General features: G+C 52.2%; 1 pseudogene; it reads left to right on the top strand.

Annotated features, from left to right (window-relative positions):
- The first annotated feature begins 1,774 nt into the window (after nucleotides 1-1,774).
- On the top strand, nucleotides 1,775-3,934 carry LOC146808807 (E3 SUMO-protein ligase KIAA1586-like; annotated as a pseudogene).
- Nucleotides 3,935-10,140: the final 6,206 nt, after the last annotated feature.

Below are 10,140 nucleotides of genomic sequence, written 5' to 3'. Positions count from 1 at the left end.
CCACCGCCACCCCTCGAGCTGTGTTGTGTGCCCGAAGCCGAGTTCGCCGCTCTGAGAAGGAGCCTTGAAAACACCATGCCGGTATATACCACCGCCGGCCCGGAATCGTCATTTCTGATCCATGCTCGGACTGGTCACAGCAACAAGGGTTTCCCCCAGCAACGCAGAGGTTCGTCAGGTGGAGCTACATTGAGTCTGGAGAGGCGCGAGGCATCCCCTAGTGACCGGGGTTCCCTCGCGCTCGTCATCGAGGAAAGGAGCTGAACCTGAGGCTGAGGCGCGTCCCACCGGCAAAAGCGGCTTCACCGGAGATCAGCTCGGACCGCAGAGCCCCCTTCACATCCTAAGGTCACCGGCTCCAACACGTGACCGGAGTTTGCACGGGGGGGGGGGGGGAGATTGTGATCACACGCGCTACCAGCGGGCCGCCGCAGCAGGGGTGATTAAAGCTTGGTGACTTGACTATGGCAATCACCGGGGTGATTTGAGAAAGCGCTATTTTTGTGATTTGAGAAAGCGCTATTATTGTGATTGGGAAAACTCGACTTTTTAAAAAAAAACTTTATTTTGCATTTTAATAGTTAACAATACAATTTATTCATAGTATGGCAGTCATGTAAGCAAATGACGATGTTGTTTTACAGCTTACAGTTAATTGCATTTTCATCGCATTTATATGAAGGGAAATATACAAAATTTCTTATCGCCTACACATTAGCCAATCTCTAATTACACATTAGTTGCCCCAACTAATCCGTTGTAGTGTAATAGGAAGGTGTTTTACAGTTGTGCAAATGGGAAAACACTACTTTGGGTGATTCTCTGACTCCACGAGTGCAGCGGGGGCACCTTTGAAAAACATCTCAGTCACATTCGTTTTGAAATAACGTTCCACACGCGAGGAGCAGGAGTCCTCCAAGCCGAAGGGCTCAGTCAATTTCATTATTCACCAGGTTCAAGGGAACATTATCCAAGTGAGCATTTTTAAGAGAACATTATCCAAGTGAGCATTTATAAGAGAACATTGCCCAAGTGAACATTTTTCAAGAGAACATTTTCTAAAACAAGAGTGATTGTGTATGTGCTGTTTATGACGTTTTGATCTGCCTAATCTATATAAAGTAATTTATATTTTTATAAATACTTGGTGTAGTGTCCATTTGTGGTGTTGCGCTATGTTACTGTGAGTGCTGGTACAAATACTTTACACATTGCCATGGGTATAAGCCTGTCTGCTCGTGCCAAGCTACCAAGGGGGTGAGCAGAGGTTATCTACAGTGTATACTCCCTTACCGTGACTAGAAGTAAGGGTCCCTATTTGGACAAAGGTACTCACCTCTGACAACTAGAGACCCCCAGATCTAACAGTGACACTCTGCACAGATGGGGAATAAACAATCACACTGACTGATACCAGGTATAAGGCTGATGTGCAACTTCGCTTCGACTCGTGATTTGACAAATCCATTACACTTGGGTTTCTCAGTGAGAGATCCTTTCAGGAGCAGCACAAAATGAAGAGTAACATCTGCCTGCCAAATGGCACTCCAATTAAACATTGTTGATCACTGGAGTAAACTATTCAATTTTTGTTGCAGATAAGAGGCTTAATATTCTCGTTGCATGACGCAGGGCCTTATCACCTGGAAACCAAAATCAGCAGAGGAAGATTTTCTTTTCTTTTTCAGATATACCAGTCCAGCCTTCAAGAAGGAAGTTCTACATTTTACCATGGCTACGAGTTTTTTATCTGCTTCTGCTCTGAAGCGCATCTATGCAGTCTTCAATGATTGACTTCCCACCGTCACTGAAGCGCCAGCGTGCTACAGGGGAGTCTTGTCCAGTGCAACCAGCTAGTGATGATGTTAGTAAAACTCAGCAAGAGTCTAACAAGGACAGTCCACCTTTACAAAGACTTCAACGTGTGCCAGAGAAAGAAACCATCAAACTCCCCGACTGCTAGAACACTAAACAGTGGTATTACTTTCAAGAGGAATATAAATGGTTGTATCTTAAGTCCGGCAATATTGGATGTTCTTCCTGCAAACAGGCTCAATCAACAGGTCTTTCAGTGCACAATAACAGCCAGGGCATGCGCATAAGTAAAGAGTGGGCAGGTGGGGAGGTTGGTCCTTCCGGTGACGGAAAAGCTTCCAGGCAGAAACAGCTCAGGCAGAAGATTATGAAGCATAAGGTGATCGCTGGTCACTTGGCAGCTGAAGACATTCTTACAGCTCAGCAGGAAAACACATTGGTGGTGGCAGTACACGAATGTAATGCAAAACATATGGAGAGCACATGCAGGGTATTTGACACTGCCTACTACTTGGCAAGAAAAGATCGCCCTTTCACGGACCCCCCTGATCTGATTCTCCTTCAGGCCATAGAATGGCAGTGCAGTGGGCCGTGTTTTGCACAGCAATGTGACTGCAACTGAAATAATCAAACACATTGCACTGGAAATGCAACAAAGATTGGTCTGTTATATCAGACAACACAAACCAAAGATCACAGTATTAATTGATGAGAGCACTTCTATTAGCAATGCTTCTGCATTAATCATCTACCTCCGTGGCATTTTTGGAAATGAAAGTACCCCAGTGACCATCTATTTCGGCCTTCTGGAGCTGGCAGGAACAAATGCCCTTGGCGTAAAGACAGCTATCCTAAGCTACTTCGAAAAAGTTGGATTTACAAAAAGTCTTCTAAATAATATCTTGATTGCAGTATGTTCAGATGGAGCTGCAGTAATGTTTGGTAAAAAAGGAGGAGTGGCAGCATTGCTGAAATCAGAATTTCCAAATCTTGTACTGACATGGCACTGTTTGGCTCACAGACTGGAACTTGCTGTGGCAGATACAGTTGATGAGGGTGCCGGGGTCAATCACTTCAAGACTTTCATGGACTCATTGTATGCCACGTACAGCATGCCACGAAAAAACCAGAGAGAGCTATATCTGTCCGCCAGCGAGCTATGTGTACAGCTTCAGAAGATAGGGAAAATGCTTGATACTCGATGGGTAGCATCCAGTTACAAATCTGTGAAAGCTGTTTGGAACTGCTTCCCTGCCTTGTGCTTCTAAAGACCCATCCAGACCCATAAGAGACCGGAGTAAGTATGAAGGTCTCTTGAAGAAGCTTACATCCTATTCTTTTATCAGAGATTTGTGATGCACTTCAAGAGCTCAAAGACTTATCACTCTCCGTACAGAGGAGGGACATCACAATTGTTAATGCCCACAGACTTTTGGTTAGTCAAGTACGCATATTTAGAGCAATGAAGGACTCACCAGGGAAATTTGCTTCTGCGGCTCAGAGAGCAGTTGACCAGGGCAAATTCAAGAATGTTCCTCTTTTCCATGGTAGAAGTAACTCTGTTGCCCTTAATCAAAATCAGTTTTACCAAAGTCTGTCTGTAAATATCAATAAACGATGTGCCCCGGATTCTGAGAAAGCACTTATAGCCAGCTTCAGTGTGCTAGATGCAGGCAACTTGCCTTCTGGTGATGAATGCATTCTCTATGGTGAAACAGATATCCAGAAACTGTGTTCAGGGCTTCAGCTGCCAGCAAGAGATACTATCCAAGCTTTTAGACTTTTCAAAGATTTTGGTGGAAAGAAAACCCATGAAGCATTAAAAAAGTTAGTAGTTTGCATGGAAACCCTGCCAGCAGGTAATGCGGATTGCGAGAGAGGTTTCAGCGCAATTAACTTAATTGCTTGTCCAACAAGGGCCTCTCTTCTTGTCGAGACCATTTCTTCGAGCTTTTGGGTAAAACTCAATGGTCCTCCATTTGAAACATTTGACGCAAAGCCGTATGTAAAGAGTTGGCTGGCAATAGGTAGAAGGTCTGCTGAAGAAAAATGCTGTGAGAAACCCCAGCAAAATACACACAGTGAATATCTTCAAGGGTTTTGGGAAATCCTGCAATAGATTTCTAAGTAATGTAAATAATTTTTACATGTTTTTTAAAGTGTTTGGTATTTTATGGCTTATACTTAATAAATAAACATTTTTGCCTATTTTATTATCCTTTGCCGGATGCGACTTCATGATTTTCTTAAGCACACAATGCTAGTTATCTTGATTTAGACCACGCCCCTACTCAGATAGGCCACGCCCCTTTAAGAAATTTGCCACGCCCCTTTTAGAGCACCCCCAGTTTTTTTTCCCACTTAAAGCCCTGCCTGTGGTGTGATTTACTATTCTACAATACTAAAGCTCTTTCTTGCACCATCACCTGAAAATCAAGACACGTCACTAATTGTCTAACACAACTGTGCTTCGGACATCGTGGTGGACTTTGCCATCAGTACGTCATACGAGGAAAGTGTCTGCTTTTGGATGGGGGTATTGATGAGGTATTTTGGGGGGTTTAAATTTTTCTTGAGCAACTTACAATATGGCGAATTTACTTCATGGGGCCTTACCCTGCGTAGGGGGATTTACTACATGCGGCCTTACTCTGCGTAGGGTAAAAACACACCTCAGGCAAGTCATCAGTCTTTAATATTGTGTCTAAAAGCATTTCTGGTGGTATTTTCAATCTTACTGCATTTTGGAATTACAACTGTACTGTGAATGATGGCCTGTGCGTTAAGTGCCTAGAGACGTTAAACTGTAGTGCGCTCCTCAAATGTTGTCAACTCAATACTTGAAATTGGTCAAAATGCAGGAATGTGAATGCAGGCAGACTGAGGATACCTGCTGCCACAGGAAACGCCTTTGTGACCCATTTTTGAAGGTGGGTGTAACCAGGGGTGCCTCGCTCGCGAGCTCTTTCAGCCCCTGATAAGACTGGCATGCCGTGCTCCTGCTGTCTATCTGACAGGAGAGTTGTGTACACACTGGTGCCGATCACGATCCGGTAAAAACCGGGTACGAACCGTCGGACGGAGCATATTCTCCGTCCGACGCGTACCCCGTCGTCAATTTCTACAAACAAGGAATTACGATTCGTACGGGTACACCATGACCGTACGATTCGTAAAAAAGTCCGACCGAACAAAAAAACACCTACCAATGCGATCCGGGAAAGTGCCGACCTGACGTCGGGACGCTCGCAGCCAGCCATTCACGACCCAGGAATCACGATTCGCACCGACGTCACCCCGCACGGTGAATATTTTGCGGCAGCCAAAAACTGCCGGGAAATCAGGACGACGCGAACAAGGACCACCAGTACGCGACGGACAGACGACGACGCGAACAAGGAGGACCAGTACGTGACGGACACACAGGACGACGCCACCAAGGAGGACCCGTACGCGACAGGACGACGCGATTGGAGTACCAGTACGCGACGGACAGACATGGACCCGAACCTACGAGTCATCCCTGCCCTCATAGCAGTCCACCTGCTCTACAGGCACCGACGCAGACGCCGCAGAAGGTCAGAATAACTAAGGGAGGGGGGAAAGTGGGGTGGGGTGGGGGTGGCACGACCAGGGCAGACCACAAAACAACCACATAAGTCACACATGGCCTGGACATACCTGACTCCCATGCCCTGGTCACCACGAGGGGGTGGGGGTGTGTCCTGATAAGCCAGCGACCGCCACAACGGAAGTCCGTCACCACGCGAACCGGCAACACAACCAGACAGGTACGTCCCGTACCCACGCCTCAAGAGCGTGGGTACGAGTCGTACCACGCCCACACACACGTCACCCCAACAATGGCGGGACGGATCGTACCCACGTGGCAAAGGCCTGGGTACGGGCCGCACAAGCATCACATAGCGTGGGGACGGATATGTACGGACCCTACCCCCACCCGCGTATGCATGGAGCGTACCCCCACCCCAACAGTGTAAGTACGACTCGAACCCTCACCCGCGGACGTACGGACCGTACCCCCCATGCCAACAGTGGAAGTACGACCCGTACCCCCACCCGCGTATGCATGGAGCGTACCCCCCATGCCAACAGTGTAAGTACGACCCGTACCCCCACCCGCGTATGCATGGAGCGTCCCCCCCATGCCAACAGTGTCAGTACGACCCGTACCCCCACCCGCGTATGCATGGAGCGTACCCCCCACCCCAACAGTGTAAGTACGACCCGTACCCCCACCCGCGTATGCATGGAGCGTACCCCCCACCCCAACAGTGTAAGTACGACTCGAACCCTCACCCGCGGACGTACGGACCGTACCCCCACCCCCACCAGTGTAAGTACGACCCGTACCCCCACCCGCGTATGCATGGAGCGTACCCCCCACCCCAACAGTGTAAGTACGACTCGAACCCTCACCCGCGGACGTACGGACCGTACCCCCACCCCCACCAGTGTAAGTACGACCCGTACCCCCACCCGCGTATGCATGGAGCGTACCCCCCATGCCAACAGTGTAAGTACGACCCGTACCCTCACCCGCGTATGCATGGAGCGTAACCCCCATGCCAACAGTGTAAGTACGACCCGTACCCTCACCCGCGTATGCATGGAGCGTAATCCCCATGCCAACAGTGTAAGTACGACCCGTACCCCCACCCGCGTATGCATGGAGCGTAACCCCCACCCCAACAGTGTAAGTACGACTCGAACCCTCACCCGCGGACGTACGGACCATACCCCCACCCCCACCAGTGTAAGTACGACCCGTACCCCCACCCGCGTATGCAAGGAGCGTACCCCCCACCCCAACAGTGTAAGTACGACTCGAACCCTCACCCGCGGACGTACGGACCGTACCCCCACCCCCACCAGTGTAAGTACGACCCGTACCCCCACCCGCGTATGCATGGAGCGTACCCCCCATGCCAACAGTGTAAGTACGACTCGAACCCTCACCCGCGGACGTACGGACCGTACCCCCACCCCCACCAGTGTAAGTACGACTCGAACCCTCACCCGCGGACGTACGGACCATACCCCCACCCCCACCAGTGTAAGTACGACCCGTACCCCCACCCGCGTATGCAAGGAGCGTACCCCCCACCCCAACAGTGTAAGTACGACTCGAACCCTCACCCGCGGACGTACGGACCGTACCCCCACCCCCACCAGTGTAAGTACGACCCGTACCCCCACCCGCGTATGCATGGAGCGTACCCCCCATGCCAACAGTGTAAGTACGACTCGAACCCTCACCCGCGGACGTACGGACCGTACCCCCACCCCCACCAGTGTAAGTACGACCCGTACCCCCACCCGCGTATGCATGGAGCGTACCCCCCATGCCAACAGTGTGGGTACTACACGAACCCTCACCCGCGTATGCATGGAGCGTACCCCCCACCCCAACAGTGTAAGTACGACCCGTACCCTCACCTCGAATGCATGGAGCGCACCCACACCGTGTATGTCCCAAGCGTACATATCCAGAAATTGGAGGTGTGTGTGCAGAGTCCTCCCAGCAGTGCCCAGAGACAGGAGGGTGTGTGCAGAGTCCTCCCAGCAGTGCCCTGAGACAGGAGGGGTGGGTGCAGAGTCCTCCCAGCAGTGTCCAGACCCAGGAGGGGTGTGTGCAGAGTCCCCCCAGCAGTGTCCAGACCCAGGAGGGGTGTGTGCAGAGTCCTCCCAGCAGTGCCCTGAGACAGGAGGGGTGGGTGCAGAGTCCTCCCAGCAGTGCCCTGAGACAGGAGGGGTGGGTGTGGAGTCCTCCCAGCAGTGCCCTGAGACAGGAGGGGTGGGTGTGGAGTCCTCCCAGCAGTGCCCTGAGACAGGAGGGGTGGGTGCAGAGTCCTCCCAGCAGTGCCCTGAGACAGGAGGGGTGGGTGTGGAGTCCTCCCAGCAGTGCCCTGAGACAGGAGGGGTGGGTGCCCATCACTCCCAGCAGTGCCCTGATACAGGAGGGGTGTAACACATGTGTGTGAGGCCAGAATCATCCACATGCATACTGGCTACAAGGGAACATGTCCCCATGAACTCATGTCAACAGACTCCACACACAAGTACAGTGATCACCAAGGATGCCACGATTGTCGCAGGTGGAGACATGGCCCTGCATGCATGGCCAAAGTAGAAGGGCTCCGTCACACACACAGCTCATGTAGACACAGCTCTGCGCTAAACATTGGGAACACCCTGCAGGGAAGAAAGCTGGGTACACAGAGGAAGGAATACACCCTGGGACAAGTGCACCATGCAGTAACTGCTTACATGAACAAAGAAAGTTAGCCAACACCTTGTGATGGCACACAGATCACAGGGTCCCACCAATGAGCAGTACACTACTACACATCCCACACACCCAAACCCTTACACACCACCAAAAACCATGTAGCAGCCCCACCAACACCAATACCAGCATAGCAGTAGTGTGATAATGAAAACAAAATTAAGCTTTATTCAGCATGAGCACAATGTCCGTGGATCGCAGGCAGTTCAATCTTCACAAAGCCCATAGGGCAGTCAATGATTCTCAGCTGGATGGGGGACACAGTGGGATGCGTGTCCCCTACATTGCCTGCACAGTCAAATGGCATCGTCTTCCACACTGGTGAGGGCATCAGGGGGGGGGGAAGCAACAGGCACCGCAGGGACATCAGGGCAAAGGGGAGGCGTTGTGGGTGCAGGGATGGAGGACTCCACCACAGGAGGTGGGTCAGTGCCAAAGGCGGAGGCCAGGATGGCACTACACACCTTTGCAAGGTCCTCCAGGGAGTCCCCTGCACCCGAAGGGACCTCAGGCCCCAAGGAGGGGGGGGGATCAGAGGGATGGGTCGCAGCGCCACCGGGGGAGGGTGGAGACAGGGGGGGAGACTCAACCACCCTGACCGGGGACCTCCTTGACCGCTTGCGTGGTGGTGTAACTGTGGGGCTCAGGGACAGAGCGGCCATGAAGGTGTCCTTGGGGGAGATGTGGCCAGGAGAGCTGAGGGGAGGGGATTTGGAGGGAGTGGACTGGGTGGAATGCGGACTCCCACTATGGCTGCGTGTCACACGTTTGCCCCCCGACCCAGTGGGTGTGCCTACCTCACCCTGTGTGTGCGTGTCAGGAGGAGTGCGGTGGACCTTCCCTGCTGGTGTGGTGCCCGTGTCTGTTGATGTGGGTGCATGCCGACGTCTGGGTGTACGTGTGACAGGCATGGGAGTGGGAAGTGTGGATGGGGCAGGGGTAGGTGGGGGGAGGTCGCGCTGCAGGAGACCCACTGCTGCAGTCAGTGTGGAGTCGATGGACCTCAGCAAGTTGCGTTGGTCAGCCTGCGATGAATGAATGCCCTCCAAGAAAGCCTCGATGTTGGTGAGGGTTTTGCCGTGGGCATGGAGGACATTAAGGATCGCAGCCTGACCAACCTGCAGTTGCCGCTGGATGTCCACAGACTCTGCATTGGCGGCAGCAGTGGAGACAGGGGCAGGGGGTGCGGTGCCTGGCAGGAAGGAGACATGCTGTGACCGGGCACGCTGGGAAGGGACACGAGCAAGTGGGAGGCGGCTGGTGGAAACTGAGGGGGCGGTGCGAGGTGTTGTTCCGCTGTCAGCTGCTGGTGCAGCCTCCGCCCACTCGGAGACATCGTCCCCGGACCTATCAGCTTCGTAGTCTGATGTGCCAGTCGACAGGTCCTCGGCCACACTCTCCTCCGCCTCTGTACCACTCGATGTGCCAGACCCGATGTCACGGCTGGCACTGGTGCTCGGTCCCTCCGCCTGGTCTGTGTCCATGTCTCCCTCTGTGTCCCCCGACGATGCTGTGGGCAGGGTGGAGAGACAGAAATAATCAGACATCTGTACACATCTGTCACATGAGTCCAATCCACATAGGTAACATTGCATGGCCTGAAAAAGAAGATCCCTAACATCTACTGAACAGGGTACCGATGTAGGGCATGAAACACACAGTTGGTTGAGCCACCATGCCACTGAAATACCATGGAGAGCATGAGACAATAGCTAAACACAGGAAAAGGAGTCTGACATAGCACCCAGGCCCTGGGGACAATCCAGCACTGCATCTGCACCACACAGCGTTGGCGAAAATACCGATGACCAGGGACCATATCCATGAACTTGAGACACATGCTGCATAGGTAATGCTGAAAACATGCACAACATGACTCTGTCACTGCACATTGCGTGTGTGTCCAGACACATCACACACTGCCCAGACCCAGCAAGTGGTAATCAGGATTTAACACATAGGCATTGCCCGCCCCAACAAGACCCTACACGAGGCAAATTGTTGAGACACAGGTG

Source organism: Triturus cristatus, chromosome 7, assembly GCF_964204655.1.
Source record: "Triturus cristatus chromosome 7, aTriCri1.1, whole genome shotgun sequence".
Classification (NCBI taxonomy): domain Eukaryota; kingdom Metazoa; phylum Chordata; class Amphibia; order Caudata; family Salamandridae; genus Triturus; species Triturus cristatus.
This window is presented reverse-complemented; position numbering and strand designations above follow the sequence as displayed.